Genomic DNA, 24,232 nt, shown 5'->3' with positions numbered 1-24,232 from the left:
AAACCCTCTCTGAATTTAGGAGGTAACTTTGAATGATCTGGGACTCTGAACTGGATAAATGAGAAAGTTAGCGAAGCATTAGCATTTACCATTCATTGCTTCTTGACTGTGGATGCAATGTGACCAGTTGCCTTATGGTCCTGCCACCACAGCTAGAACTGCTCTCACCACCATGACTTCCAGAGATGATGGACTTAATCTTGAACTATGAGCCTAAATAAATATTTCCTTTCTTAGAATGCTTTTGTTAGGTATTTTATCATAGTAAATAATATAGTGTCATGCAGACTGCACGCAGAGCTAATGAGGAAAGCTTCTCACATTTTTCATTGTTTTTTAAGAGTGAAGTTGGAATATACACCATATAAGAATATTGTTTGGTGAACTTTTAGAGTATGTTTGGGTTGTTAAAACACTGTATTCAGTGCCAATTCCTTCAACTTAGAAGGATTGTAAGACATAGTGGCTGAGGTAGAAGGATCACTGTGAATTCAATGCCAGCCTGAGCTACAAAATGTGTCCCAGGTCAGTCTGGACTAATATAAGACCATGTTTTAATGAAAAAATGGGAAGTTGATACAGAGATAGTATCATAAAAGAAAGAAAGGTAATTTAAAGATATTCAACACCTGAAATGCTAGAACAAAGTGAGTAAGAAATAAAGAATTTAAGACATATTAACACCATCCTCTAAACCTGGGCTTTTTGTCAACTTATACAAATAAGTTCAGAAAACAACAACAAAAATCCAGGAACCTATTGCTGAAGACAACATATACTGCTGACACCAAACACCAAGAGACCTGGCTAGAATCCAGAAAGGTGCCAGTCCCCAAATGGTTAGCTGATTTAGTGCTGGAAAGCACTACATGAGGTACTGTGGGAAAGTATCCAACAATGGTGTGCGCAAGCAGGGGTCAAAGATACTCAGAAGCAACCATCCTGATAAGATGTACACACCAGTGCAATAGTGGCACAGAGCCTTGGTGGATAACTGATGGCTTTCTCATTGGCTAGGTGACACACTCAGTGGACAGGAACCCACAGCTAAAACTGAGAACCAGGTCAGAATCCTATGGAGACAAAAATTATGGTTTCCAACAATCTATGCTGACTTCACTCTTTATTGGAGAATCTGTTTTTCTTTTTCAGAAGGTAATGAGACCCAAGGAGATAAACCACCCCTCACACAAGGCCCATGTGAAAGTACAAAGGAATTGGTGAGCTGTGCAAGAATGCTACTTCCATGGTGAGCCTGACAATCAGCACCAGGGTGAAGGAGAAAGACACTGAAGACACTCAAACTTTTTCAAAGCAGAAATCTAGAACCCCCTAACAGTTTTTCACTGAAGTAGTCTTAAAATACACCCACCACGGTTTAGGGAATTTTGAAGAAGAGGGGGCAGGAAGATTGTAAGAGCCACAGGTTGGAATGACATACCCAGAGGTATTGCCCGCACCCTCCCCAATGACTGACTGCTGCTCTCATGATTAGTAACCCACAACTCCTTGGGGAATACCAGCAATCCCAATGAGGAGGGCCTCAGTGGAATGGAGTCAGGAAGGAAGGAAATTATGGCACCAACACATGTGTCTACACAAAGTATATTCATATTATTTTTTAAAAAGCCAGGAAAGAGTAAGAGTAAGAACAGTGAATTTAGTAGAAAGATTTTAAAATGACATATTTAACTTCTTTCTCCTTTCACAAATAAAGAAATTGAAGCCAGAAGGTAAGGAAGGAATTGCTTGGGGTCATACATAATTGATACGGGATTTGGGATTTAAATTGAGACATTCTAATTACCAAACATTTCTCTCTTCTCAACCCTCATCCCAATCCTGTTGTGTACACTGCAGTGAATAGTGTGAGTCTTTCATGTATTTTTCCAGAACATTCTATGTACTAGTTTTATGCATGTATCTGTACATAGTACTTTCATATAATTATGAAGTATAATTGAGCTCATATTTTACGTTTTGTCCATTGATAAAGTTGAATTGAAACATAAGGTATGTATTTGCTGAACTTTTTATATTTTATTTTTATTAGTTATGTTCCATAACTATTTAAAAATATTTCAAATATCTTATTTATTTATTTGAAAGAGAAAAAGAGGTAGAGAGAAAGAGAGAGAATGGGTGTGCCAGGGCCAATAGCCACTGTAAATGAACCCCAGATGCACGTGCCACCTTTGCATCTGGATTCAAACCTGAGTCCCTAGGCTTCATAGGCAAGTGCCTTAATCACTAAGCCACATCTCCAGCCCCATACTTCCAAAACTTTCATGCCACTATTGTACCAGTGGACCAATCTTGCCTGGTAGGTCAGCTGTGAAGTAAACAGAGTCTGTAACTAGATAAAATTGTTGATCTCTTTTCTCTCCCATCAGTTTGCATAGCACCATGTGGCATGAAGAACACCAGCCAGCAGGGTGGAAACTTCTAGCTCAGTTCCAGCTTGGTTTCTCTACCTCTATTCTACAACTGAAGCTTTTGGTGTTTTTAGCAATAGGTATTACCATCTAGCTTTGGTGTGCAATCAAGAGGAATGGAAATAATCAGTATATTTTTAGCGGCCTCTGCAAACTCCATGACCAATAACTCACTGGGAAGTATGTCATACCTGGCACTGGGATTGTCAATTAATAATTTTGGCTTATGAGGGAGCCTTATCCACCCATGTAGGGGCCCTCTGTTTAAACAATATTTTATATATATATATATTTTGGTTTTTCGAGGTAGGGTCTCACTCTGGCTCAGGCTGACCTGGAATTTACTATGTAATCTCAGGGTGGCCTCGAACTCTTGGCGATCCTCCTACCTCTGCCTCCCGAGTGCTGGGATTAAAGGCGTGCGCCACCATGCCCGGCTCGTTTACTATATATTTTTAATTGACTTACCAAGTAGTAGATTATCTTATAGCTTACTCATTCTTCATTCATTTTGGTTCATCCTTCTACTGCTCCATTCTCACCTTTCTCCTCCCTCTACTAGCCCTGCTTAAACTTTCTGTCTCTTACACCCTTTATTTTAAGGTAACATGTGTTCTAAAATTCCTCCGTAATACCTCTGCATCCTATGGCCCCATTTATAGATTTTTGGCCTCTATAAACATTCCCTTCAACTTAAACATACAAATATAAAAATTTGAAGCTAGGGGTTGTGTAAGAAGACATACAGTGTTTGTGGTTCTGACACTGACTTAGCTTACTCACTATGATCTTTTCCAGGTCCATCTGTTTTCCTGCAAATTTTATAAGTTCATTTTCTTTAGAGTTAAATAAAACTCCACTGAATGTATGAATCATGTCTTCATAATCAATTCATCATCAGATGGGCATCTAGGCTGATTGTGTTTCCTAGCTACTGAGAACAGAGCAACAATAAACATAGCTGTGAGGCTGGAGAGATTGCTCAGTGCTTGAAGGCATGTTCTTGCAAAGCCTGATGGCCCATATTCAATTACCCTATGACTCTGTAAAGCCAGATGCACAAAGTGGCACATGCATCTTCAGTAGTAAGAAGCCCTAGCATATCCATTTTTTCTTTTCCGACCTCTCTGATTGCAAATAAATAAAACATGGCTGATCAATTTTTTCTGAAGTAGAATATATAATCCTTGGGGTGTATGCCCAGGTGTGGCATAACTGGGCCATATAGTAGTTCTACTTTTATCTTTGTGAGAAACATCAACACTGATTTCCATCATAGCTACACCAGTTTTCATTCCCACCAACAATGAATAATGGCCATGGCCTTTATTTCCCTTCACCACTGCCAGATATTTTTAAAAATTTTTGTTTATTTTTATTTATTTGAAAGCAACAGAGACAGAAATAGAGAGAGAGAATTGGGGGTGCACCAGGGCCTCCAGCCACTGCAAAGAATCTTAAGACGCATGCACCCCCTTGTACATTTGGCTAACGTGGGTACTGGAGAATCGAGTCTCAAACCAGGGTCCTTAGGCTTCACAGGCAAGTGCTTAACCACTAAACCATCTCTCCAGCCCTTTTTGGTCATTTTTTAATGCTAGCCATTCTGACTGGAGCAAGATGGAATCTGATGGTAGTTTTAATTTGCATTTTCCTGATGACTAAGGATGTTGAACATTTTTCAAAATATTTATAAGCCATTTGTTTTCTTCCACTGACAACTTTACATTCAGTTCCATAGTCCATTTTTATTGGGTTGTCTGTTTTCTTACATTTTAGGTATTTTTTTTTTAGTTCTTTGTATGTTCTATATATTAATCCTCTGTCAGATGTGTAGCTAGTGAAAAATTTCTCCCTTTCCGTCGACTTATTTTTCACTCAGTTGTCCATGTCCTGTGCTGTACAAAAAGCTTCCTTTAGTTTCATGTGATCCCTCCCATCCATCAATTGTTGACCTTATTTCCTGAGTGACTGGAGTTCTAGTCAGAAAATCCTTACGTGCGAATGTATCTTGTAGTGTATTTACATACTCCTTTGTCAGTTTCATCATTTTAGGTGTTACATTTAAGTCTTTGATGTATTTGGAATTGATTTTTGTTCAGAGTGAGAGATAAGAGACTAACTTCATCCTTCTATATGTCCATGTCCACTATTCCCTGCAATATAGGTTAAAAAACAATCTTGTCCTGGTTGTGGTGGCACACGCCTTTAATCTCAGCACTCCAGAGGCAGAGGTAGGAGGATCACCATAAATTCGAGGCCACCCTGAGACTACAGAGTGAATTCCAGGTCAGTCTGGGCTAGAGTGAGACCCTACTTCAAAAAAATGCTTATTTTTAGCATATTTATAAAAATATTAGGCAGTAGTTGCATGGGCCAATAGCTGGAACCTCTATTCTATTCCATTGTTCTACATGTCTTTCTTTATGCTACTATCATGATGTGTTTTTATTGCCATGGTGCTACAGATAGCTAGAAATCATGTGTGGTGATTCCTTCAGCAGTATTCTTTTTGTTCAATATTTATTTGGCTATCTGGTATCTTTTGTACCTCCCTGTGCATTTTAATATTTTTTCTATTTCTGTTGAATAATGGTGCTGGAATTTTGATTGGAGTTGCATTGTATTTTTAGTTTGCTATGGTAGCACAGCCTTTTTTCACAATATTAATTCTTCCAAACCATGAACATGGTGTCTTTCTATCTTCTGGTGTCTATCTCAATTACTTTATTCAGTGTTTTAAAATTTTTCATTGTAGAAATGTCTAAATTCTTTGGGCAGATTGATTCCAAGGAACTTTGAGGATATTGTGAATACACTTCTTTCCTCAATTTCTTTCTCCATAAATTTGTCATTGGTATATAAGAAAGCAACTAATTTTTACACATTCATTTTGTTTCCTGCCATGTTACTAAAAAGGTTTACCAATTGTAGGAATTTACTTGAGGGTTCCTTATGAACAGAATCATATCGTGTGCCCAAGACAGATATAGCTGGGTCATGTAATAGTTCAAATTTTAGCTTTTCTGTGTGTAGAGAGTATTTTGTGGTATGATGTGTGATATATGTGTGCATGTGTGTGCAAATTCATGTACCCCATGTGTGTGTGAGTGGAGGCTAGAATAGAATGTTAGGTGTCGTTTTCTTATCACTCATCTGTGTATTTTATTTCTTAATTTTTTTTTTAAAAATATTTAGTAGGGAGAGAGAGAGGATAAGTGTACTAGGGCCTCTAGCCATTGCAAATAAACTCCAGATGCATGAGCCAACATGTGCATCTGGATCACATGGGCTCTGATGAATATGGTCTTAGTCCTTCCACTTCAGAGTGTCTTAACTGGTAAGCAATCTCTTCAGTCCCATCATCTGTGTGTTTTCTTAAAACAAAGCCTCTTCCTCAGTTTGGAGCTGGTTTTGGTCAGTGAGCCCTGACTATTCTGCAATGTATGCTCAGAACAGACTGGAGTTACCAATATGCATGATGATGTCCAGCTGTTTGTATTGGCCCTGGGATGTCAAAGTAAGTGGTCTGTGATTGGAGGATCTCGTGCTTAAGGAACAAACATTCTTAAATGCTGAACTGCCACCTCAGCCCCAATGCTTATCTTTTTCAGAAATCTCTGCATTGATTACCATTATAGCTATACCAAATAACACTTCTGTTAAGAGTACCGCTTTCTTCACAACCTCACTAGCATTTATGGTAACTTCTGACCCAGTATTAATTATTTCTTCCCATCTACTCTTTTGGGTATTTGTCTATATTTCTGTGTTCAAGACCTTAAAGTGTATCACAATTTATTTGAGATTTCTCATTGTGTAATATGGGCACCTATAAACTTCCCTCTTAGGACTTCCTTTATGGTATCACATAGGTTTAGATATGTTATTTTCTTGTTTAAATTTAATTATAGATTTAAAAAAAATACCTCAGTGACCCCATTCATTATTCAGTATTGAGTTGTTTAATCTCTAAGTTTGTGTATATTCTGTAGTTTTTCTTGTTATTGTATTCTAGCTTTAGTATATAATAGTTAGCTAAAATACAAAGGTATAGCACAATTATCCTAAAATTTTTTGTGCCCTAATATATGACCTACTGTAGAGCAATTCCAGTTGACTGATGAGAAGAATGTGTACTGTATAGTTTTGTGGTGGAATGTTCTTTACATATCTGCTAGTTTTCTTTGCCATATGATATCATTGATCGCCAATATTTATTGTTTTGTCTGAATGACTACTTTGCTAAATTATTGTATTGAAGTCACCAACTATAATTATATTGGATTAATTTGTGACTTCATGTCTCATATTTGTTCTATGAAGTTGAGTACCCCTTTTGGTGCATATATATTTAGAAATATACCCTTTGTTTGTCCTTTTGATAAATTTGAAGTGTCTCTATCTCTTCTGACTAGTTTTGGTTTGAAGTCTATTTTGTCAGATAATAAAATAGTGACACATACTTTTTTTGTTGTTGTTCTTTGGTTTTTTGAGGTAGGGTCTCACTCTAGCCCAGGCTGACCTGAAATTCACTATGGAGTCTCAGGGTGGCCTCGAACTCATGGCAATTCTCCTACCTCTGCCTCCCGAGTGCTGGGATTAAAGTCGTGCGCCACCATGCCCGGCTTGTGACACATACTTTTATCTTTGTTCAATTTGCTTGAAATTTGTTTTCCATTTTTTCACACTAAGGTAATGACTGCTTTTTTATTTATTTATTTTTATCATTAGATATGGACACATTTTGTATGTAAAAAACACATGTTGGTACCATCCTTTCCCTCCTCCCTGCCCCTTTTCTGAAGAGGCCTTCCTCATTGGGGATGCAGGTCAACCCCATGGGGATTGTGGGTCATGGATTGTGGTAAGGGATGAGGGCAATATCTGTTCAAAATGTTCCAACTTGTGGCTCTAACAATCTTCCTACCCCCTTTTCCAAATAATTCCCTGAGCCTACTGGGGCATTTTAATTCTACTTCAGTGATGGGCACTTAGGATCATCTGGATCTCTGGTTTGGTAGGTGTTGTGTGTCCTCAGTATCTTTCTCCATCACCCTTGTGCTGATATCAGCTTAACTAAGAAAGAAGCACTCTTGCTTATTGCCCCAATTCCTCTGTGCTTTCAGCTGGGGCAGGGGTGGAGGGTTCTGGGTTGTTTATCTCCTCAGGTCCAGGTCCCATCTGAAAAAGAGAAGCAGATTCTCCAACAGAGAGTGAAGTCAGTGCCAGTTAAATGGGATAGCCATTATTGAGTTAGAGAGAATTAAAGGGGTTTAGACACCTTTATAGTCTAAGGTTAGTGGGAGCTTGACAATGGAAAGCAGAATCATTATCTGGATATGATTCTGACTTGCTTCCCAGTTCCAGATATGATTTTCTTTCCACTGAGCAGATCTGTTAGGCAATTCAAGAGCAGTTCATTACCTACCATGATTATGTGCCACTATTTCACTTGTGTGAGCATCACATGAAGTTGTTTGCTTCTGAGTCACTTAGACTTTGAGTTTCTTGGACAGATATTGGCCACTTTCCCCCAGTAGCTCATGTAGGGCCTTCCAGAACTAGATGGGCTAATTGTTTGGAGACTGGCTCTCCTCAAGATTCCAACTAGGTCTCTCCATGGTCCATGTCAACAGCATTTGATGTATTCAGTAGTATGGTCTTAACCTTAACCTCTGGTGGGTTCAATGTGCTTGAAATATCTTTTCCTATTTTTTTCACCCTAAGGTAATGCCTGATTTTTATAAAAAGACAAGTTTCTTGAGGACAGGCAAAAATGGATCCTGGATATTTTCTGGTCTGGTCTATTGGTGTGTGCATTTGCTTAGGAAATTGAGACCATTAGTATTGAGAGTTACTATTGAAATATGTGAGTTAACTCCTTTCATGTTGATGATTTTGTGATGTTTGATACTTTGTTCAACATTAGCTTAACCACTTATCTAGCATTGATCATCATTTTTCCTCTAAACTTGATTTCATTGATCCTTCTCCTCAATCTGTAATATTCCATCCAGTATCTTTTGCACAGATGGGTTGGTGGTCATAAATTCCTTTAGTTTGCTTTCATCATGGAAAATTTTTCATTTGCCAACTACTATGTGAGATAAGCTGTTTTAGTTTGGGTTGGAAGCTGTGCTTTCAAAGCCCTTCTGGTTTTTAGCATCCATTGATTATTTTTTAATTCTTTTTTTGAGTTAGGGTCTTACTCTAGCCCAGACTGACCAAGAACTCACTCTGTAGTCCCAAATTGACCTTGAACTCACAGAGATCCTCCTATTTCTGCCTCCTGAGTTCTGAGGTGAAAGGTGTGCATGGTGAGTCTTCTTTTATATGTTATTTGATGAACCTACATGGAACTACTTTTCAGATCTTTGATTTTTTTCATTTCATCTAGTGGTTTGTGTTCTTTGAGAGTTCATTCAGGCATCTTTGAAGTCCTCTTTGAATTAATATAGATGTTTGCTTGCATTCTCTGCAATTTTATTCAGGCATTTATTGAATTCATTTGGTTGTTTGTGCTCTCTTGTATTTCATTCCAGTGTTTATTCATGTCTTCTTTGTGTTATTTTTACATATTTGTCATAATCATACTTTTGAAACATTTGCCTGGAATTTCTTCTAGATGGCCTCTACTAAGGGAATGAACATTCTTAGAGGAAATATTTTTTCTTCAGTTTTTCATTGTTCTCATTTTGCATTGGTATTTGCCCATCTAGAAATATTCCACTGGCTGAGTACATTTGGGCTCACAAATGGCAGCAGTAAGTATAGTGGGAAGGTACCCAAAACTACATATGGGACATTGATAGTGGAATGGGTGAGTATTATGTGAAGCAAGAGTGTGTGTATGGGGCTGGATGGATTGCTTAGCAGTTAAGGCATTTGCCTGCAATGCCAAAGGACCCTGGTTCATTTCCCCAGGGCCCATCTTGGCCAGATGCACAGGGGGGCACACATGTCTAGAGTTCATTTGCAATGGCTGGAGGCTCTGGTGCCCCCTCCCTCTTTCTTTGTCAAATAAATAAAAACATTTTTTTTTAAAAAGAGTGTGTATGGGCTCACATGTATCAGAGATGGTGTTGCATGCTGTGGCAGGTGGGGGAGGAGCATGTGGTGGGAGAGGATGCAAGAAGGGTGGTAGAGCCACATGTGGCACAATAAGCATGGCACATGGGATGGGCAAGGGGGTGGCACATGAGCCCAAGAGGCATGTGACTCAGTCTACTCACACAGGCAACAGTGTCACAGCAGATGGAGTATATCCATTTCCTTCTTTTTCCTTTTCCTAATTTCATAATTCCCATGATTATTTGCCTTTAGAACTTGTGAGAAGTTAGAAACCACATTAAACATATTTGACTAGAAATGTAGTGAGTTTCTCCATTTCTAAAGATGTTCAGATTTTTATGCACCAGCAAAGCAATGATATAGCAAGGGTAAATAGTGTATAGCTCCTCATGCTCATATCTAGGAGGTCTTATAAAATTATTATTTTCGCTCATTTATTCTATTAGAGTAGGGCTTATTTGGAAAGGCTGATTGTGTCTTATTCAAGAATGTCCATAGCACACAACACAGTGCATCACATTGAGTTGGTCTACATACTTGTCTATGAATTGATGTATTATCAAACATGCTTTTGATGTCTGCGTCTTTTTAAAAAACATAACTAAACAAATTCTACAGGCATATTAGAATTTCTTCCTCTCAAATACTATGAATGTATGGTGAGATAATTAGAGAAATTTACCTGTGAATTTTAGAGGAAAGAAAGTAAGGAAGAATACAATTAAACATGAGAAAAAAATACTGGATAAAGAGACAGAAATCTATGTTAAGGGCAGGGCTAAGATTTGGTTTTCTGTCTCAAGACCTTGTAATTAATATTTTCTCAGCCTGGAATGCCCTTCTCCTGAAAACTATATGTTCTGCTTCACTCCTCACCTCCTTAAAAGTCATTGCACAAATGTCATCTTTTCAAAGTACTTTCCTGAACATCTTGCTAATAATTTAAAGAGTTGTATGAAAATGTCAAAATGAAACTCATTATGTTGTATGCTATCTAAAAAATTAATATTCTAAATATCATTTTACCTAACACTCTTGGTTTCTGCTATTCACCCATCCCATTTCTCACCAACTAGTTTATCACATATTTATTAAATCACTTTTTTACCTGTGAAGCAAAACTTTTGCTACTTAGTGAAATACTGCAGTTGAATGACTGAATGTCTGATAGCAAATGAACATATATGGTAGTCTTCTTAAATTTCCTGCCTTCTTATGTGAACTTAATAAAGCATTGACAGTGGTAGTACTGAAATGTTTATAATTGTGGTCACAAAGCACTTTACATCAAGATATAGAGATTATTAAATTGGAAATTAAATGAGGTTTTAACAATAGTTTTCCTTAAATAATTATTTAAAGAAGTAGGAAAAGAAATGAAGCACAGAGGCAGACCTAATATGAACCCAACATGGCTCAGGGAATTTTTTTTTAATTTTTTTTTGTTCATTTTTTATTTTATTTATTTGAGAGCGACAGACATAGAGAGAAAGACAGATAGAGGGAGAGAGAGAGAATGGGCGCGCCAGGGCTTCCAGCCACTGCAAACGAACTCCAGACGCGTGCGCCCCCTTGTGCATCTGGCTAACGTGGGACCTGGGGAACTGAGCCTCGAACCGGGGTCCTTAGGCTTCACAGGCAAGCGCTTGACCACTAAGCCATCTCTCCAGCCCGGCTCAGGGAAATTTGCAGAAGAGGGGGCAGAAAGAATGTCAGAGCCACACATTGGGTCATGACATGCAGAGACATTTCCTCATACCCAAAGCGAAAGGCTAACCCCACAATGCACGACTCATATGCCCCAACAAGGAGGATCCCTGTGGAGGGGGCAGGACATGGAAGAGTCTAACAATGGTTCCAATTTGACTGTATTCACTGACTACAAAAATAAAAATAAATTAAATTAACAAAAAGAAATGAAGCACAGAATAATTTGATGTGTTGTTGCTGAATTGAAGACGGAGGAAGCAGAGAGTGAATCTGGGTTTATACCAAAGAGGGGAAAAATTTTAATGTATATGGAATTGAATTCTACAGAAAAACTTGGGTGCAAAATTTTCTTCCAGACTTTTGAGATGATAACATGTGACACTACTACATTGATTTCACTCTTATGTTACACAGAGCAGAAAAAAACTGCTTAAATTTACAACTTTCACAATTGTGTTGTAAAAAATGGGTATTAAGTCTCTAAGTTTGTGATTTGTTATGCTACAATACAAAGTGAATAGAAATTATATAACTTTTCACAACATAATCAATGAATTTATTCTAAGGATAATGGGAACTCATGTAACAATTTAAACATAAATATTGTATAAATATACAAATAAATTATATAAATATAAACATAAATAACACATAAAATACTATGTTCCGAAAGTCAGTTTTATAGGAGTTATTTCAGCAGAACAGGAAATCTCAATCTTGTATCCCTTCCAAGGTATTTACTATTTTAAATACAAAGACACAAGGCTACATGTATAATGAAGAATTGGGCAAACATGTCATTGTCAAACAAATCTAATAAAGCTCTAGGAAAAAAATCAGGTAAATTGTGCATGAACAAAGTGAAGACCAATAAAAATCATCTCATAATATATTCAGCTATTTTTTCTTACCTTATTGATAGATTTTGGTTGTCCTTGGTATTAGCTGCCTTCTGTAAAAGAAAAAACAGATTCTGCAAAGGACTGTGAGATCAGCATAGGTCAAAGGGGATAATCATAGTTTATTAAGAGAAATTTTGATGTGTGTAGCCTCTCTTTTTGGCCAAAGGAGCTTCTCATTTGAGTTCATGATTCTGGTATCCTTAAGATTAGGCCTTGGTTCCCAGTACCAGCAATGGATTCCTTTCCACTGAGTGGATCTATTAGCCAATCACAAAACCATTGGTTACCCACCTAGGCTGTATGCCACTATTTTACATTTGTGTACATCTTGTCAGCCTTGTTGCTTTCCTATAGTAGTGCCCCTGTTTGCTCACAACATAGATGACCATTTTCCCCCAGACACTCATGTAGCACTCTCTAGCAAAAAGCAAAACAAAACAAACAAACGAAATAAGTTTATATCTGACTACTTGTTATGAGCTGAGCCTCCCCTCAAACATCAGCTAGGACCCAGGTGAAACCACAGAGGAGTTGGTGATGTGGGCAAGATTGTGGCTTCAGGTCTACCCCTAGGTCCCCATTCCAGGATACCCTCTGCGGGAGGGTACCTGCAGCATGTTTGTAATGAATAAGGCAGATCCCTGATCCCCAGGGCTTTTCCCAGTTTTCTGGTCCTGTTAGGGTTCCCCCCCCCCCCCCCGGTGGTTGGCTTGGGGCTTCGTGGACCTTGTGAGCTTATGGCAGAAGCAGGTAGCTTGCTCTGCCTTCCTGATTGAAGTTACCTTGGGTCCCCATTGCTGGATACCCTGCACTGGAGTGTACACACATTGGGCATGGAATGAGTACTTCCAGTATCCTGGTTCTGGTAGGTCCCACTATGGCTGGCTTGGGGCTGCATGGGCTTTGTGAGCTTGCTGAAGAAGTAGGCTCCTCACTCAACCTTCCTGATCAAAGTGCTTCTGAGTCCCCATTCCCAGATACCCTGTGCCAGAGGGTGTGTGCAGTGGGCATGGAGTGAGTAGGCCATATCCCTGTTTCCTGGGGCTCCACCCAGATTCCTAGTCCTCCTGTGCCTGGCTTGGGGAGTCCTAGTCCCCGTGTGGGTGCTGTGGAAACAGCCCTTTTGCTCTTGCATCCTAATAGGCCCCTGGATACTGACATCCCTATTCCCCTGAGTCAGAGGGTCTATGGGCCATGGTAGGAGCAGGCCTCTTACATATATTTCACCAGCTTCCTGGAACCTGGTTCCCCAACCTGTGATTCCCATGTGCAGAAAAGTACATGCAGGTAGAATGAATAGGCCAGCACTCCCAGTTCCCCAGGTACCTTTGATGTACCTGCAATCTCCACAATCTTTGTACCGCTGGTTATAACCTTATTGTATACCAGTATACCAATCTGGTTCACATTTCCAACAGAACACTCTCTGAAGAACCCACACAGAAACTTGCTTCCTTGTCAATAGAATAAAGTGTTTTCCCAAGATGAGTAGACAACAATGCAAAAAAAAAAAAAAAAGTCCAAAAACTGTGAAATCGCCACCAAGAATACCTAGTCCATAATGAAAGCTTCCAATGAGATCATAGAGAAATCAACTTAAATTCAATCTGAAAATTCAAACACAACAACCAATGAGACTCTGATCAAAAGAATTGCTGAATTGGAAGTAAACATCAAAAAACCAACAATTATGTCAATGAAATGGAACAGAATTGTCTCTTACAGAATTCAGCTTTTGACAGTAGGATTAATTTTATATGAAAATGATAGAACCCTCAAAAGAGATATGAATGACTTAAAGGTAAGTAAAGAAATGGAAGATCTCAATAGCTATTTGATCAAGGTTAATGAAGAGTTGATCAAATATAAGAATGAACCACAATAAGCATCAATGAAATCAGAACTCAACCTGAAATTGTACCTCAAAAAAGGGATTAACACAATGTAAAATAAAATAACAAAACACAAAATATCAAATAGAGCTTATAAAACCTCTATGGAACCCCTCACTAACAGGGTTACTCGTGGAAGACAGAAACTCTGACCTGGAAGATAAGACAGAAGAAATTGATCGGGAGGCCAAAAACTTCACTAAGTTCAAAAAATCAAATGAGTAGAATACAAGGGAAATGTGGGATACCCTAAAACTACCAAACATCTGGATCATGGGTATACCAGAAGGAAAAAAATAATCCAGGCCTGAGGCATAGAGAAAAAAAACAAAATTGATAAAATTGATAAAATTGATAAAACAAAATTGATGAAGATAAATTTCCCAGTCTCTCACAGAGAGGCCCATTCAGATACAAGAAGCCCACAGAACAATAGACAGGACCAAAAAAGAAACTCTCCAAGGCACATCACAGTTAACTCTTACCAATGAAAATAAAGAAAGAATGCAACAAGAAGCAAAACAGAAACAACTCATTACAACAAAGGCAATTCCATTAGAATTACCTCAAATTTCTCAATGAAAACCTCAAAGCCAGAAGGGACTGGAATGGAATACTTCAATGTCTATAAAATTATGGCTTGTAGCCCAAGCTACTCTACCCAGCAAAAGTATCCCTCATAATAGATGGTGAAAGGAAAACATTCCTTGAAAAAAGTCAACTCTATGATTATATCAACACAAAGACAAACCTGCAGAGAATAGGTCAGAAAATAATCCACACAGAAGAGTCAAACAAGCATTCTTAAGAACCAACAAAGCCAGGTGTGGTGGTGCACACCTTTAATTCCAGTACTTGGAAGGCAGAGGTAGGAGGATCACCATGAGTTCGAGGCCACCCTGAGACTCCATAGTGAATTCCAGGTCAGCCTGGACTAGAGTGAGACCTTGCCTTGAAAAACCAAAAAAAAAAAAAAGAACCCAATAAGAAGAACAAAAACAGACCAGGTTCAAAAAAGTGCATAACACAAGGAAGCACCAAACCCCATAAAGCAACTCACCATGGCAGGGATTAATAAAACCTCATAGCAATAACAATAAATATGAATGGTCTGAACTAACCCATGAAAAGACACAAGTTGTCACAGTAGATTAAAAAAAAAAATGGATCCTTCTATCTACTGTCTTTAAGAAACCCACCTCACCACTAAATAAGGGCACCACCTCAGGGTAAAAGGATGGAAAATGATATTACATGCAAATGAAAATGAAAAACAAGCAGGTGTTGCTATATTAACAACTAATATAATAGACTTCAAACAAAAAGTAACCAAAGAGCCGGGTATAGTGGCACATGCCTTTAATCCCAGCACTCGGAAGGCAGACGTAGGAGGATTGCCGAGAGTTCGAGGCCACCCTGAGACTATATAGTTAATTCCAGGTCAGCGTGGACCAGAGTGAGACCCTACCTTGAAAATGGAAAAAAAAAAAAGTAATCAAAAAAAGAAGACCACTTTTTGCTTATCAAGGGATTGATCCAATATGAGATTATCACAATAATTAATCTATATCCACTAAACACAGGTGCACCATAGTTTATAAAACAAAACCTACTTGACAACAAAACAGAAATAATCACCAACACCATAAAATTCTGAGACTACAATATTCCACTATCATAAATAGATCATCCAAGCAGAAAATCAACAGGGAAATAATAGAGCTCAACAACACCATAGATCAACTACATCTAACAGACATCTACAGAACATTCTACCCCAACTCTATAGAATACACATTCTTCTCAGCAGCCCATGGAACCTCCTTCAAAATAGACCATATATTAGGCCATATAGCTTGCCTCCATAAAATTCAGGAACATTTAAGTAACTTCCTGCATCATATCAGATCACAATGATTTAAAGCTAGAAATCAACAACAGACTCATCAAGAATTCCCCCTGCTACTGAAGACTAAACAGCACACTTTTAAACAATGAGTGAGGTGTGGAAGAAATAAAAATGAAATTATAAAATTCCTACAGTTGAATGATAATGAAGACACAATCTACCAGAACTTCTGGATCACCATGAAGGCAATTTGAAGGGGAAAATTCATAGTAATAAATGCCTTCATGACAAAGACAAAAAAAAAAAAATTAATGACCTAACTATCTACCTAAAGTCACTGGGAAAACAAGAAGGCTCTAATTCTAAGAACTCCAGATGGAAAGAAATAATCAACATCAGAGCAAAAATTAATGAATTGGAAACTAATAATAAAATTAAAAATTGATAAAACGAAGAGCTGGTTCTTTGAAAAATTAAACAAGATCAATAAACACCTGGACAATTTGATCAATCAAAATAAAAGAAGTCTCAAATTAACAAAATCAGAAATGTAAATGAAGAGGTCACAACAGATATCAATGACATTGGAAGAATCATCAGGGCATAATTCCAAAACCTCTACTCTACAAAATTGGATAATCTTCAAGATGTGGATGAATTCCCAGGCACTTACCACCTACTAACACTAAACACAGAGCAGATCAATCTCCTAAGCAAGCCTATCACAACAATGGGTATTGAAATGGTAATCAAAAGTCACAGGCTGGAGAAATGGCTTAGTGGTTCTGTGCTTGCTTGTGAAGCTTAAGGACCCTGGTTTGAGGCTTTATTCCCCAGTACCCATGTAAGCCAGATGCACAAGGTGACATGTACATCTGGGATTCATTTGCAGTGGCTGGCGGGCCCTGGTGTACCCATCTCTCTTTATATCTCTCTCTCTCTTTCTCTTTCTCTGTCACTCTCAAATAAATAATAATAAGACAAAAATTAAAAAAAAAACTCCCCCCAATGAACTACAGACTACATGGCTTCTCAGACAAATTCTATCAAACCTTCATTGAAGAACTTAAACCAATTTTTCTTAAACTTTTTTTTGTATAATTGGAAACCAGGGAATCCTTGCCAACTCCTTTGATGAATCTAGCATCCCCCTAATACCAAACCAGGCAGAGATGCAACAAGGAAAGAAAATTATAGGCCTATATTCCTAATGAGCTTAGATTCAAAAATCTTGAACAAAACTGAATTCAACAAAACATCAAAAGCATTATCTACTTTAATCCAGTGGGCTTCATCCTGGTGTGCAGGGATGATTGAACATTTGAAAATCGGTCAAAGTAAAACACCACACAAATAAACTTAACCATTAGAACCACATGATCATCTCAATTGATGCAGGGAATCCCTTTAAAAATATACAATACCACTTCATGATCAAAACACTGGAAAGAATAAGCATGGAGTGTTTATATATCTGAACACAATAAAGGCTATACATTAAGCACCTAAAGCCCAAACAAATAGCACTTAATGGGGAAAGACTCAATGAGTTCCCATTGAAGTTGGGAATAAGACCACCACTGCTCTTCAACATAGTGCTAGAAGTCCTAACCCAAGTAATAAGACAGGAGAAAGAAATAAAAGGGATTCATGTTGGAAAGGAAGAAGTCAAGTTAGCCCTCTTTGCAGATGATCTGATCCTATACATAAGTAACCCAAAAGTCTCCATCTCAAAATTCCTAAAGGCAATTAATTCCTTAAATAAAGTGGCGGGATGCAAAATCAATGCACAATATATGAAATATATGAAAAGGACAAATATTTGGAGAAATAAATCAGTGAGGCTGTCCCATTTTCAGTAGCAACAAAACATTAAGTACCTTGGAATAACACTAACCAAAGATGTGAAAGGCCTATATAATGAAAGCATTTAAAAAATCAAGAAATTGAGGAGGACTTGAGAAGATGGAAAGACCTCACATACTCTTGGATAGGAAGGATTAATATTGTGAAGATGGCAATTCTACCAAGAGCAATATACAGATTTAATGCAATACCAATAAAAAATACCAGCATCCTTCTTCACAGACATTGGAAAAATGATCTCAAAACTCATATGGAATGGCAGGTGGCCTCATATATCCAAACATTTCCTCAGAAAAAAAACATCTCTAAGTATCACCATACCCAATCTAAAGCTATATGACAAAGCCATAGTAACAAAAATAGCATAGTACTGGCATAAGAACAGAAACATAGACCAATGTAACAGGATTGAAGACTTGGAACTTAGCTACTTGATCTTTGACCAAGGTACCAATAAGGTAGACTGGAGAAAAGATAGCATTTTCAATAAATGGTATTGTACAGATTGGATGACCATATGTAGAAAAATGAAACTAGACCTACTCATCTCCCCATACACAAAAATCAAGTCCAAATGGATTAAAGACCTCAATATAAGACCTGAAGATTTTCTCCTACTAGAATAAAAAATAGGAGACACTCTCCAGGATACAGGAGTGGGGAAATACTTCCTAAACAAAATCTCAATAGGTCAAGAAATTAAACAATCGCTCAGTAAATAGTATCTCATGAAGCTAAAATGCTTTTAAAGAGAACAACACACTATGAGCAGAGCCAATAGATTACCCACTGAATTAGAGAAAATCTTCACCAGCCATACTACTGACAGAATCCTAATATCTAGAATCTACAAAGAACTCACAAAACTAAACAATAAAAAATCAAACAAACCACTCCAAAAGTGGGGCAGACAACTGAATAGGGAGTTGTCAAAGAAAGAATTACAAATGGATAACACACACTTAAGAAAGTGTTCAACATCTGTAACCATTAGGGAAAGGCAAATTAAAACAACCATGAAATCCACCTTAATTCAATAAGAATGGCAATCATTTAAAAAAACCTAATAACAACACATGTTGGTGAGGATGTAGGGAAAGAGGATCCCTCATTCACTGTTGGTGGGAATGTAAACTTGTACAGCCACTATGGAAACCATTATGGAGAGTCCTGAAAAGGATGGACATAGAGGTACCAACAGACTCAGTGATTCCCTTACTGGGCACTTATCCTAAATGCTGCATGCATCACTACAGAGATATTTGCTCAGCCATGTTCATATCTGCTCAATTCATTATAGCTAAAAACTTGAATAAACCCAGATGCCCACCACTGGATGAGTGGATAATTAACTTGTAGTACCACATGATCATCTCAATTGATGCAGGGAATGCCTTTAAAAATATACAACACCACTTCATGATCAAAACATTGCAAAGAATAAGCATGGAGTGTTTATATATCTGAACACAATAAAGGCTATACATAAAGCACCTAAAGCCCAAACAGATAGCATATAGAGTGGGGAACACAATAGAATTCTACTCAGAAGTTAGAAAACATGATACAATGAAATTTGTAGAAAAATGGACAGACTTGGAACATATCATACTTGTGAACTCACACAATCATAGAAAGGCAAATGCTGCATGTGTCACTTATCTATGGTTTCTAACCTGGACCTGCTCAAAGAGTTGCTGTCATACCTGAAAGACAACTCAAGGCCCAAACAATAGGGATTGAAGAGTTTGGGGGGAGCAGAGGGAAATGGGAGGGTGCATACCAAACACAAAATTAAATCCAAAATGAGCTGACACCATAGAAACTTTTTTGCCTGAAATAGCCTAAAAGGTATAACCCTCAAAACGATTAAGGGTAGGGGGAGCACATGAAAAGTAGGGCTCTGGTAAGGGTGGGATGAACCCTAAGCTTAAAAGGAATTTTTTTTTTCTATCTCTGACCTATAACTCTCAGTAACAGAGATTTGTTGCTACCCACACTGAGCTGTTGATTGGAGAGACTTACGAGGTCCCCAAATAAAGACAGCTGTCAAAGCAGTATATTACCTGCCTGAGGCAAAAATTTAGACCCAGTTGCTGAAGACACCATATGCTGCTGACACAGAGCATGGAGAGACGTGGCTAGAATTGAGAAGAATGCCAGTACCCACATAGTTCATCTGTCAAGTGGTGGAAAGTACTACATGAGCCACTGGGGGAAACTGGCCAACAATATTCTGAGCAACAAGAGGTCTAAGCTACTCAGAGCAAACCCCCTGACACAATTTAAATGCCAATGTAATAGTGGCACACAGCCTCAGTGTGTAATCAGTAACTTTCTGATTGGCTAAGAGATCCACTCAGTGTAAAGGAGCATATATCTGGAATTGGGAACTAGATCAAAATCCTATGGAGACAAAGTTTATGTTCTCTTATGTCAAGCTCTCACTAGTCTTTGGCTAAAAGAGGGGTTACATGCATCAAATTCTCCCTAAATTAATAATGCTCATGCCATTTAAACTATACTGACTTCACTCTTCATTTGAGAACCTGTTCTTATTTTTCAGAAGGTAGGAAAGCCATAAGAGATAAACTACCCCTCACACTTCAGCCAAGCCACAGATCAGTTCACAAGATGGTTGTTTCCATTCTGTTCCTGATAATCAGCACCAGTGTGTAGGAGACAGACTCTGAGGATTCTCAACACCTACCAAAGCAGAAATGAAGAGGCCACCAAAAGCTCATCACTGAAGTAGACTTAAAATACCCCTGCCCACTATGGCTCATGGAATTTTGAGGAAGAGGGCACAGACAGATTGTAAGATCCACAGGTTAAGACATCATGCCCAGAGGCATTTCATCTCTCCCAAAATAACTGACTACTGCTCCCGCAACACATAAACTACAACCCTATGGTGAATAACTGTAACCCTACTGAGGAGCATCCCCAACAGAATGCAGGCAGGGACAAGGGAAAAGAGGGTACTAACACATAATGTATCCATATGAAACATGTTGATAATTGGTAATACTACTAATAATAGATATTAAAAAGAGTGTGGCTTTAACAATGAGTATGACAACAACTGACAGGGTGATGGTGATATACCCCAAAGATACTCAAAATGTACCAAAGCAGAAATGCAGAATGTGCTGAGAACTCAACCTTAAAGTAGACTTAAATAACATCCATCATGACTCGGGGAATTTTGTGGAAAAGGGGGCAAAAAGATTGTAAAAGCCACTGGGTGATTCGGAATATCCAGAGGCATTTCCCCCATATATACAATGACCTCGGCTCTCACAACTCATAACCCACAACCCAAGGGTGAATACCAGCAATCCTACAGAGGAGGGCCACAGTGGGATGGGGGAGAGAGGAGGGGAATGGTACCAATACATAATGTGTCCAAACAAAGTTTCTAGTTAATAAAAATTTGTAGGAAATAACCATAAATAAAATAAATGGAAACCTCAAGATGAAAGACACAAAGAAAAAACAAGAAGAATTCAGTAAGAGTTTCAACTTCAGATTTGATCATAGGGAAGGAATTAGTGATCTCAAAAATAGATATTTGAAATTAGTTATTAAAGAAAAATTCTGAAAAAAAGTATAAAGAACACAAGAAACTTCTAAACTACCACAAATCACCAGAGTATACATATTATGAAGGTTCCTAAAAAGGAATAGGTATGTAAAGTTTATTGAAATAAATCTCTAAAATCCATGGACCTAAAACTATCCCATTTATCCCCTTCAAGATATTTTTCATATCTCCATTTTTTTTCAAAATTAATGCAACACGTGTCAATCTCCTCACTTCCATCCTTCTTCTAATCTTAGAAACTAAAATTATATTATAGTCAATCCTTATTCATCTATTCTCCAACATTTATTAAATTTAAAGCGTCTGTAATTGTTAATTGGCTAATATGGCACTTGCATATTTGGTACATCCAGTTGGTATATCAATTCTTTCAGTTAATATTATAGTATGTTAAAAATGTAAAGACCATATCAGTCATTTTGAGGTCCAAAACTGAAGATATAATTGCTGAACTCTGCACCTAAAAACAAAGCTGATAAAAGTCCAAGCAATGTAATAGTAGAAGATACATGAATTCCAACTCAATAACCCAAAAACTACCCATGAAAACTGAAGGCAACATGAGTCCTACAAAATGATTAATCTCACATTAGTTACCTCTAGTAAGAAACAATTAGAAAACATGCCAGAGAACACAAAAGAATGAGGATTTTAAGTATTGCAAATAAATCAAAGAAAGAAAAAAGCTCCTGAATGAATCCCAAGAGAACACACACAAAACCTAAATGAAATTAGGAGGTCATTATAACATATGAAAGAAGAATTTATGAAACAGAAATACCGAAGAAAAAAATTAAAATGCTAGAAATATAAAACAAAACATATTTTTACAACTTTATGGAAGGACTCACCATTAGAGTAGGTAAGAAGAAAAAAATTATCTAAACTTGAAAACATGGTGGAGGAATGAAAACATCTGACTACAAAAGATAAATTTATAAGAAGATATGAGTGGAGATTTTAAGACATTCAGGGCTATGAAAAAGATCAACTCTAAGAATTATGGACATAGAAAAAAAATTTTTTGACTAAAAACATAGTAAATTTTATAAATCATAGAATAAAAGTTAGAGAAACTGATGCCAGTGGAGTCATTTAGAATGCCAAACAAACAGAACTAGAAGGGACTTTCCCTTGTTACATTAAATAGGCAGAATAAAGAAAATATATTGAAAATGGGAAAAGTACCAAGTAATTTATGAAGGCAGAATAAGAACAGACTTTCATCAGAAAAATTAAGAGCCAGGAAAACATGGAATGATATATTCAAAGTTCTGAAAGATCACAGCCCATCCAGGCTACAATATTCAGCAAAGCTATTGGTGATTATTGGAGAAAAAAAATTCCATGATGAAAACAGGCAAAAGTAATTCAATTCATAACCACAGAAGATAACAAACAGAATCTTTTTGACTAAAGAGAAAGACAAACATTCCTGAGGCCATAAAAAAGAATAAACAACATTTGAATAATAGCTAAGCAAGAGAGGGTGAGGCAAATTAAAACACTACAAAATCAACAAAAATATAGAAAATATTATACAACATTCAATAATGACTAGGAATATAAATGGTCTTAAATCCAAAATCAAAACACAGAAACTAGCAGAATGGATCAAAGGACAGCATCTTTAAAATTATTCTCTTTGGGCTTGGGGGATGACTTAGTGGTTAAGGCATTTGCCTGCAAAGCCAAAGGACTCATGTTCAAATCCCCAGGACCCACGTTAGACAGATGCACAAGGGGAACATGTGTCTGGAGTTTGCTTGCAGTGGCTGGAGGCCCTGGCTGTCCCATTATTTCACTCTCTCCCTTTTTCTCTTTCAAATAAATAAATAAATAAATTTTTAAAAATTAAAAATGTATTCCCTTCAAGAAACACACTTCACCAACAAAAATAGAAAATGATATTTCAAGCAAACGGAGCTGGGAAAAAAGATGGCATTGCTGTTCAGGTATCTGGCAAGAAAGATTACAAACAAAACTGATTGGAAGACATGCACAGATATAAACTATGACGAAAACATTATAATTTTGAACATAGGTACACTCAATTAAATAAAATAAACATTACTTAGATATAAACTAACAGACTAATCCTAGAACAATAGTAATAGGTGACTTCAATACTCTACCAGTTGACAGATCATCTTTCAAAAAAATCTGTATTAAATGACATCACAGATCAAATAGACCTAATATTTGCATAAGATACCATCCAAGCTTACACACTCTTCTCAGACATCCATGGACTGTTTGTAAAGCAGAACATATATTAATTTATAAAGCAAATCTTTGAAAATATAAGAAAATGAAAGCAATTCCTTGTAATCTAGCTGATCACAATGGAATAATTATAAATCAATAGCAAGATAAACTATATGCAACATGCACAAGGTCCTGGAGATTAAAAAAACACACTATTGAGTGATACATGGATTATTGAAGAAATAAAGATACATTGTTGTGATCAAATACCTGGCAAAAGGAACTTAAGGGAAGAAGGGTGAAATTTGGTTCACTGTTGAGGTTATAGGCCATCATAGTTAAGAAGATATGGCCAAAGGCATGTGTCAGCTGGATACATTGTAACCACATTTTAGAAGCATAGACATGAGTGTTGTTGACCCATTTCCTTTCTGCTATTCAGTCCAGAATCCTAGCACATGGAATAATCCTGCTTACATTTAAGGTGGGTATTCTATCAGTGACAGTTAAATCATTATTGTCAACTTGATGAGATCAGGAAATAAATAAGAGAACATGTCTCTAAAGCAGATCTATGAGGGAATTTTCATGGAAGCTTAACTGGGGGCTAAAGAGATTTTAGGAAAAAGCAGTACCTTTGTGTCTCAGTTCCCTTGTTACTTACTGATGAGTATATCTGTCTTGTCACT

The sequence above is a fragment of the Jaculus jaculus genome, chromosome X, assembly GCF_020740685.1.
Source record: "Jaculus jaculus isolate mJacJac1 chromosome X, mJacJac1.mat.Y.cur, whole genome shotgun sequence".
Taxonomy (NCBI): Eukaryota; Metazoa; Chordata; class Mammalia; order Rodentia; family Dipodidae; genus Jaculus; species Jaculus jaculus.
Note: the sequence above shows the minus strand (reverse complement) of the source record.